The following is a 7843-nucleotide window of genomic DNA, read 5'->3' on the forward strand; positions in this document are numbered from 1 at the left end:
GGAAGAAGAAACGGTGCCTGGAGTTTGAGGCTGCCAAGGCAGCTGGAATTGGATGGGGTACGGTGCTGTGCACAGAAGAGGCTCAGATATCTGCACAGACTTCCCCTTGAGTGACGTATCAGCTCGAATCTGTGGGGCAAAAATCTGTGAGCGGACTAGAGATGCTGAAGGGTATACAGCAGTGGGGAATTGTGGAGGTCTGACCAGCTAGGCCTTACTAAACAGCACCTTGCATTCAGTTGAGACACCAGAAAGTCCATAGCTTAAAAGTAAAACCACTGTAGTTCTAGAGTAAGAGCTATTCTAGACTACAGTAACAAAGCCAAAAACAGCATCTCTCTCTCAATAACTGATAGAATAAATAAACAGAAAATCAGTAAGGATATAGAAGACATAACTGTCGGCCAATCTGACCTAATAATATGGGAGAAACACTGCACCAGCTGTGGGTGAAGATCGTTTTTTCAAGGGCAGATAAAATATTTACCAAGGTAGAACATGATGTGAGCCATGAAACAAGCCTCAACAAATGTAAAAGAATTCAGATCACGGAGAGTATGTTTTATGACCACATGGCATTTAATTAGAAATAAGCACAGAAAGATACTACTGTTTTCAAATAATTGGAAATGAAATAGCACACTTCTAGTTGCTCATGAATCAAATAAAAAAATCACAAGTGAAATTAGAAAATATTTTGAACTACATGAAAATGAAGACATATGAAATTGGTGTGATACAGCTAAAGTAGAGTATGGAGGGAAAATTATGACATTAAACATTTGTATTAGAAAACAAGAAAGCTCTCAAATCAATGACCTAAACTTTAACCTTAAAGTTTAATACAGGAAGAACAAATTGAACCCAAAATAAACAGAAGAAAAGATATAATAAAGATAAGAATTTAAAGAAAAAGCAAATAGAAAAATATAGAGAAAAATTTATGAAACCAAATATTGATTCATTGGGATCAACAAATGAATAAGTCTTTAGTCAGACTAATCAGAAATAAAAGAGGGAAGACAGAGATTATCAAGAGTGAGACCATCACCACAAATCCTAGACATTAAAAGGCTAGTAACAGAATATTATGAACAACTTTATGTCAATAAAGTTGACAACTTACATGAAAATGGACAAAGTTCTTAAAGAACACAAACTACCACAGCTCACTCAAGAAGAAATAATGTGAATAGCTCCATTGCTATTAATATAACTATGAAATAAATGAACTTTATAGGTAAAAGCCTTCCCACAAAACAACTCCACACCCAAATGGGCTCACTGATGAATTCTGCCAAACATTTAAGGAACAAATAATACAAATTCTACACAAAGTCTTCCAGAAAATAGAAGAGGAGGAAACACTTCCAAACTTCTTCTGAGTCTAGCATTACCCTAATAGCAAAACCTGATACAAATTGCAATAAAATAAAGCCATTACAAGAAAAGGAAATTATAAACCAATATCCTTCATAAATATAGAAGTAAAAGCTTTAAACACAATTTTAGCCAATCAAATGCAGCAATATTTAAGATGGATAATATATCATAAGTGAGATTTATTGCAGGATAAGCCTTGTAGTTGTTTTAATGCTCAAAAATCAATGTAGGCCGGATGTGGTGGCTCGCACCTGTAATCCCAGCACTTTGGGAGGCTGAGGCAGGCAGATCGCCTGAGCTCAGGAGTTCGAGACCACCCTGGGCAACATGGTGAAACCCCGTCTCTACTAAAATACAAAAAATTAGCCAGGCGTAGTGGCTCACAGCTATAGTTCCAGCTACTTGGGAGGCTGAGGCATGAGAATCACTTGAGCCCAGGAGGCAGAGGTTGCAGTAAGCTGAGATCGTACCACTGCACTCCAGCTTGGGCTACAGAGTGAGACTCTATCTCAAAAAATAAATAAATAAATAAATAAATGTAATTCATCACATTAGTAAAAATAAACTAATACAATCATCTCTGTATATACAGAAAAAGCATTTTAAAAAATTCAAAATTTATTTACATGAAAGAAAAAACTCACAGAGAAACAAGAATAGGGTGAACTTTTCTCAGTCTGATAAAGGGCACCCCCCAAAACTGTTATAGTTAATATTATACTTAATGGTGAAAGACTTAATGTTTTTCCCTAAGATCAGAAAGGAGGTAACACGTATGCTTCTACCACTTTTATTTAACCATGCTTTGGTGATCCTAACCAATGCAATAAAGAAAGTAAAAGAAAAAAGGAAGGTATCTAGATTGAAAAGGAAGAAAGAAATCGAACTATCTTTGAAGACAGCTTGATTATCTGTGTAAAAGTTCCCCAAAACTTACTAAAAAAGCTACTAGCAGTAATGAGTGAGTAAGCAAGGCTGCAGAACACAAGGTCAATACACAAATAATAATTTCCATATACTAGCAAGGCAGAATTTGAAATTGAAATTAAAAAGCAATAACACAATGGTATCAAAAATGTGGAATGGTAATAAATTTGGAAAAGATGTATAACTTCAAATTTAGAAGACTGAAAATTATAAAACTATTACTCTAAGATTTTAGGGAAGATCCAAATAAATGTAGATATATACCGTGTTTATGAACCAAAGACTCAAGATTGTTACAATCTGAATTTTCTCTATATCAATATATATATTCAATGTAATTCTAAGAAAAATTCCATCCAGTTTTTTTTTGTAGAAATTGATTAGCTGATTCTAAAGTTTATCTGGAAATGCGAAGGACCTAGGAGAGCCAAAACAATTCTTTAAAAGACGAACCAACTTGGAAGACTAACACTACCCAATTTCAAGACTTCTTATAAAGCTGTAATAATCAAGACAATGTAGTGTTATTACAGAGAGATACTTATAGGACAATGGAACAGATGGGAAATTTAGAAATGGATCTGCATACATATTGTCAATCAGTTTTCAACAAGGGTGCCAAAATAATTTGATGGGGAAAGGATAATCTTCACAACAAATGGTACTGGAACAATTGTATAGAAATGATATGAACCTTGATTCTTACCTCACAACATACATAAAATTAACTAAAAATGGATATACCTAAATGTAAAAGGCAGCACCATAAAACTTCTAGAATAAACAACAGAAAAAAAACCTATTCAGTTAGGCAAATATTTCTTAAATATGACATGGAAAGCACAAAGATGGACTATAAAAGATTTTTATATAGGTAAAAGCTGAGCAAGTTCATCAGCAGTAGACCTGCACACACACAGACAATAAAAAGAAGTGCTAAGGGAAGATCTTCAGGCTGAAAGGAAATAGGGAATTATATCAGTTAGAAAGTTGGGTTCTGCACACCCTTCCCCAGTGAAAGATGCCAGAAATGGTAAGTATATGAATATAAAATAATTTTTCTTTCCTCATTAGTGTAGTGGTGAAAATAAAGACACTTTTTTATTTCTTAATTTCTCTAAAACATGTGTTGTTAACGGGAGAATCATCATTGTGGGGTTTATGACATACGAAGGCAAAATGAGCAGTAACAGTAGCACAATGAAAGCGAAGTAGATAAGTGGAATATCTTGTATCATATTCACTTCTGATAATTCAAAAATATTAATGCAAGGTAGGCTATGATAAATTAAGAATGTATATTATAGTTTTTAGAGCAACCCTGTATCAACAACAACAACAACAAAATTTACTCTCTCAGGAAGTGATAGGTCAAATAGACTAAAAAAATATCTATTACATTTGAAAAGATATGAATTAGGTTAACTATCTTAACATTATTGACATTTACAGAAGAAAATAACCAACAACTCCACAACATACATTATTTTCAAGAGCACATCAGATATTAACCAAAATAGACCATATGCTGAGCCATAATATAAGTCTGGATGCATTTCAAAAAGACTTAAATTGCACAGATAATACTCTCTCCACATGGAAATAAATTAGAAATCAGTAAATGAGAGATACATGTAAAATCCACAAGTACTTGTTACAGCAGCACATAGACTAATACTGGAATGATGCAGAGATTAGCCTGACCCTTGTACAAGGATGACATGCAAATTCATGAAGTCTTCCTTTTTTTTTTTAATCCACAAGTTTGTAGCAATTAAAAATAAAAACCTCTAAATAACCATAGATCAGAAAGAAAAAATATCACAGAGAAAATTAGAAAATATTTTGAACTGGGTAGTATTGCAAACATAACACACCAAAATATGTTGGATGCAGATAAAGCAATGCTTAGGAAATTTAGAGTTTTAAATGAGTATAGAAGAAAATAAAGACTTAAAACTTACTGATACATGTTTCCACTTTAATAAGATAGAAAGAGAAAAGAAATTTAAACCCAAAATAAATTGAAGGTAGAAAACAATATTAAAGCCAGAATCAATAAAACAGAAGAAAGAAAATAAGGAAAACAAACACGATCAAAAGTTACTTCTTTGAAAAGATAAATAAAATTAAGGAACCCCTAGATAAACTGATCAAGACAAAAAGGGAAGAAATAAAATATTAGTAATGAAAAAGGGAACATCACTATAGAATCAACAGACAGTGAAGGATAACAAAGAAATATTTTGAACAAGGGTATACCATCAAACTCAATAACCTAGATGAGATGGGCAAATTCTTTGAAAGATAAAAATTACAGAAACTAATACAAAAAGAAAATCTCCATTAATATTTTAAAAATTCAATTCATAGTTTAAAACTTTTTCCTAAAGAAAACTCCAAGTCCAGTTGGTTTAATTACTGATTTATTTCAAACATTTAAGAAATAAATAATGCCAACATTAAACAAACTCTTTCAAAAGAGTACGAAACCAGTAAGGTATAAGAAAATAAAATCATAGACAAATAATCCTCAGGAATATAAATGCAAAAATTCTTAACAAATTGAATTAGCAGCCACCAAATCAAATTTAGTTATCATAAAAAAGATAATGTACCATGGTTAAGTGGGGCTTACCACAAGAATGCTAGCTTAGTTTAACATTTTGAAAATCAATCAATATAGTTTATCATGTGTACAGAGTTAAGGAGAAAAATAATTTTATCATCTCAATAACTACAGAAAAAATAATTGTTAAAATTTAATATTTTATAATTAAAACTCTCAGCAACCTAGGAATCAAAGGAAACTTTAAACTTAAACAAAGCCTCTTAAAAATCCTTTAATTAACATCACACTTAAAGGTGAAAGACCAAATGCTTTCTCTCCAAAATCAAGAACAAAGCAAGAGTATTGACTCTCACCACTTACAGCCAACATTGTACTGGAGGCCCTATCCTGTGAAATAAGGCAAGTAAAGTTGGAAAAGAAGAAGTAAAATTTTCTCTACTTACAAATAAAGAAATTCCCGAGGAACTTACAAAAAAACTCACTTTTAATAAAACATAAACTTTGATCAAAGCCTACAAGGTCAATATACAACAGTTAATTGTATATATACTAGCTACAAAAAAATTTAAAAAATGAAATTCAAGAACTGTCACTTACATGATCAGCAAAGAACATAAAATACTTGGTAACAAATTTGACAAAATTTGTTTAATATCTCTACATATAGACTGGGTGCAGTGGCTCATTCCCATAATCCCAAAATTTTGGAAAGCTGAGGCAGGAGGCTCACTTGAGGCCAGGAGTTTACAACTTGCCTGACAACATAACGAGACTTCATCTCTTAAAAAAAAAAAAAGAAAAAATAGCCAAGTGTGGTGGCATGCACCTGTAGCCCCAGCTATTCTGGAGGCTGAGACAAGAGGATTGCTTGAGCCCACAATGTCAAGGCTCCAGTAAGCCAAAATCATGCCACTTCATTCCAGCCTGGATAACAGGCTGAGATCCTGTCTTAAAAAATAAAATAAACAAATCTCTACATATAAACTTGAAAAGCATTGCTGAAAGAAATTTTTAAAAGCCAGACTAAATGGAGAGATATACCATGTTCATGGATGATATATCTCTATACCCAAATTGATCTATAGTCAATGTAATCCCAAACAAAATTCCAGCATGTGTTATTTTGATTTTTGTTTCCTTGGTAGAAATTGAGAAGCTGATGATAAAATGTACATGAAAATGCAGAGGACATATAATAGTAACAGCAAAATAAAACAAAAATATCTTGAAAAAAAGAACCAATTTGGAGGACTTACATTGCTGGTTACTATAAAGATATTATAATCAAGACAGTGTGGTATTGATGTCAAGATAGGCAGATAGTCAAATGGAACAGAACAGAGTCAGAAATGAATTTAATAATAAATAGTCAATTACATTTTTACAAAGGCACCAGAAGAAATGAATGGGGAAACATTCTTAAAAAATGGTGCTGGAACAATTGGATATCCATATGGGGAAAAATACATCTTGATGTTTACCTCATCACATACACAAAAATTAATTTGAGATGGATCACCACCTAAATATAAAAGTTAAAACCACAGAGTCTCTAGATAAAGGAAAACACTATCATGAACTTGGAATGACAGAGATTTCTTAGCTAAAACAAGAAAAGCCTTAACCATAAAAAATTGATAAGCTGTACTTTATCAAAATTAAAATCTGCTTATTAATAGGTCTATTTAAGTAAATGATAAGGTATGTTACACATTAGGAGAAAATATTTGACAAATAATTTATAAATACAATATGTAAATATCTCTTGCATCTCAATAAGAAGAAGATAGTCCACAAAAACAGGTGAAATGTTTAAACAGATACTTCATAGAAGAATATGTAGCATGTGTAAGGATGGTCAACATTAACACCTATTGGCCGGGCGTGGTGGCTCAAGCCTGTAATCCCAGCACTTTGGGAGGCCGAGATGGGCAGATCACGAGGTCAGGAGATCGAGACCATCCTGGCTAACACGGTGAAACCTCGTCTCTACTAAAAAATACAAAAAACTAGCCGGATAAGGTGGCGGGCGCCTGTAGTCCCAGCTACTCCTGAGGCTGAGGCAGGAGAATGGCGTGAACCCAGGAGGTGGAGCTTGCAGTGAGCCGAAATCCAGTCACTGCACTCCAGCCTGGGCGACAGAGCGAGACTCTGTCTCAAAGAAAAAAAAAAAAAAACATTAACACCTATCAAATGATCAAGGAAATGCAAATTAAAACCACCACACTCATAATAGAATAGTTAAAATTAAGAAAACCACACCAAGTGTTGGCAAGGATATAAAGCAACTGAAACTCTCATACGCTGTTATAGGGAATGTAAAATTATGTAACCACTTTGTTTTTTTCCTTTGGTTTTCCTCTTCCCTTCTTTTCACAGGTGTTGATAGATAACTACTTTGAAAAACAGTTTGATCGTCTCTTGAAAAGTTAAACAAACACCTTCATATAGTCTAGCCATTCTACTCCTAGGAATTTACCCAAGAGAAATAAAAACATAGATCCAAAAAATTATTGTACAAGAATATTCACAGATTTGTTTATAATTAGCCAGAAATGAAAAAAAAAATGTCAATCATCAGGAGAATGGATAAACAAGTTGTGGCACATCCACAGTCAAAAGGAATAAATAACATTAGACTCAAAAATATGGATGAATCTCAAAAAAAAATTATGCTGAGAGAAGCCATACAAAAAAAGGGTACAACATGTGTAATTCCATTTATGTAAAATTCTAGAACAGGCAAAACCAATATAAAGTGGTAGAAATGAGATTGTAACCTGGGGCAGAAGTGGGTGTAATTGACTGTAAAGAAGCATAAGGAAATCTTCTGAGGTGAGAGAAATGTTCTATATCTTGATTAGGGGTGGTGGTTACACACACAGGTGTGTGCATTTGTCAAGACTTGCCAAATTATGCCCAATAATATGTGTATCTTTTTTGTATGTAAACTATACATTA

At 33.1% G+C, this 7843-nt stretch overlaps 1 non-coding gene across 1 annotated transcript; it reads left to right on the forward strand.

The window, feature by feature from the left end:
- Positions 1–3957: 3957 nt before the first annotated feature.
- LOC117096029 lies at positions 3958–4061 on the forward strand. Its single transcript, XR_004442318.1, has one exon. It is a non-coding gene; the product is annotated as a U6 spliceosomal RNA (small nuclear RNA).
- The last annotated feature ends 3782 nt before the right edge of the window (positions 4062–7843 follow it).

Source organism: Trachypithecus francoisi, unplaced genomic scaffold, assembly GCF_009764315.1.
Source record: "Trachypithecus francoisi isolate TF-2019V2 unplaced genomic scaffold, Tfra_2.0 Contig01440, whole genome shotgun sequence".
In the NCBI taxonomy this organism is placed as follows: domain Eukaryota; kingdom Metazoa; phylum Chordata; class Mammalia; order Primates; family Cercopithecidae; genus Trachypithecus; species Trachypithecus francoisi.